At 44.3% G+C, this 1,633-nt stretch overlaps 1 protein-coding gene across 2 annotated transcripts in view; it reads right to left on the bottom strand.

The window, feature by feature from the left end:
* The window catches only part of FOXN3 (forkhead box N3), a 219,176-nt gene that overhangs the window by 109,272 nt on the left and 108,271 nt on the right, over window positions 1–1,633 (bottom strand). The gene's annotated exons all lie outside the window — the stretch shown is intronic.

Here is a 1,633-nt window from a genome sequence, read left to right on the forward strand (position 1 = left end):
GAATACTGACATATCCCAGTCAAAATCCCTAGTCTTGGTTCTGAGAAAGGCTTAAAAGCAAAACAAAAACCCTGACACATGTAGTATGGCTAAACCCATGTGGCAACCAACAAGACCAGAAGCATGGAAACTACGCATAGCGGAACATAGGCATAGCTACACCTAGATCATCTCTGACCAGTGGCTGTCCAACCTTTTCTAGAACACCTTCCATGACAGAGAGCCTACTAGTTGGTCTATTCCACTTCCTCACTGTTCTAACCCTAGAGAAGTTTTTTCCTGACACCCAATCTAAACCTACTTTGTTGAAATTTCAAGCCACTGGTCTACATCCTACTTTCTGCAGCAAGAGAGAAAAGGTGTTCTCCTTCTTTATGGCAGCACTTCAGATATTTGAAGGCTGCTATCATGTGCTCTATTAAACACCTTTCCCACAATGTGCCTTATTTCATTGCAGTTTGTTTAAAATCAGATTTACTGTGGGAATTCTAAGCCCTGTTGGCACTGTACCTTTTAACAGAATTTGTGACCAATCAGTGAGATTTGCGTTCACACACAACAAGATCAGTATTTAGTTAGTGGCTTTCACTCCTCATGTTTTGCCCTTATGAATGTTCTAAACCAGTACATAACTACTGGTATCTTCCTATAATCAGTTGCTGGCACCTTATTTTCTACATGAAAGTGTCACAACAGTTACCACTGCATCACAGCTGAGTTAGTTGCCTTCCTCTCTGACCTCTCTATAGCAGGATATCCCAGACTGTGCTGACCCACACCCTGCTGATGCATATGTCCTGGGTGTCCTTTCGGATAGCTATTCTGTGCAATAGCTACAGATGCACAAACACTGTTGACCCACTGTTGTGTCTGAGAAAAGCTGCTTCTGAGCATCTGTCCTATAATCAGGTATGAAAAGAGCACTCCTTACACAGACATCATTGTATTTTGAGAGCAGAGAACCCATATCATTTTTAAGAGTCCTACCAAATACTCTGGGAAAGGAGAACAGAAGACAATGAAAAACTGGAGGGGGGGAAAAGTATTAGGGGAACCTGAAACAATAGTAACATATGCAGTAGGTTTTTCAGGTCATTTGGGGTCCCTCTGCAGAGCTATCAAGTTAGGGGATGCAGAAGGATATTTGGAACATAGGGAACAGCTGCCATACACTCTCCAGGAACACGGAACAGGATGATTTTGCCCATTTGTTTTCTTGTCCAGAAAAGAAAAGCGGGGGGGGAAGGGAGGGGGGGGGAAGGAAACACCCCACTGAATTTTCAGACCAATGATAATGTCCACATCTCTGTAGTACCTTCTGAATAACCCATGGTAGAGGAACCAAGGCATCATAGTATGGGAACCTGCCCAGTGATAGGAAAGGAGGAAAGGGAGGGTCATGTCAGAGCAGAGCTTAGTGGTTGAGTGCCTCGGCACAGTGGAACTTTCTAGCACAAGGCACGGTGAGATTTTGTATGAGGGAATTTCTCAGCACGGTGGAGAACCCCGGCGTGGAAAGGTTCCCGCCACCCATATGTCAATTCACACATTACTATTGGCTGGTTCTAAATTATTCCTACGTGGTGACCAGCAATTGGCTCGCTAGCCGTATAAAAGGTTGGAGCAGTTTCCG

Source organism: Alligator sinensis, unplaced genomic scaffold (genome assembly GCF_000455745.1).
Source record: "Alligator sinensis unplaced genomic scaffold, ASM45574v1 scaffold281_1, whole genome shotgun sequence".
Lineage (NCBI taxonomy): Eukaryota > Metazoa > Chordata > Crocodylia > Alligatoridae > Alligator > Alligator sinensis.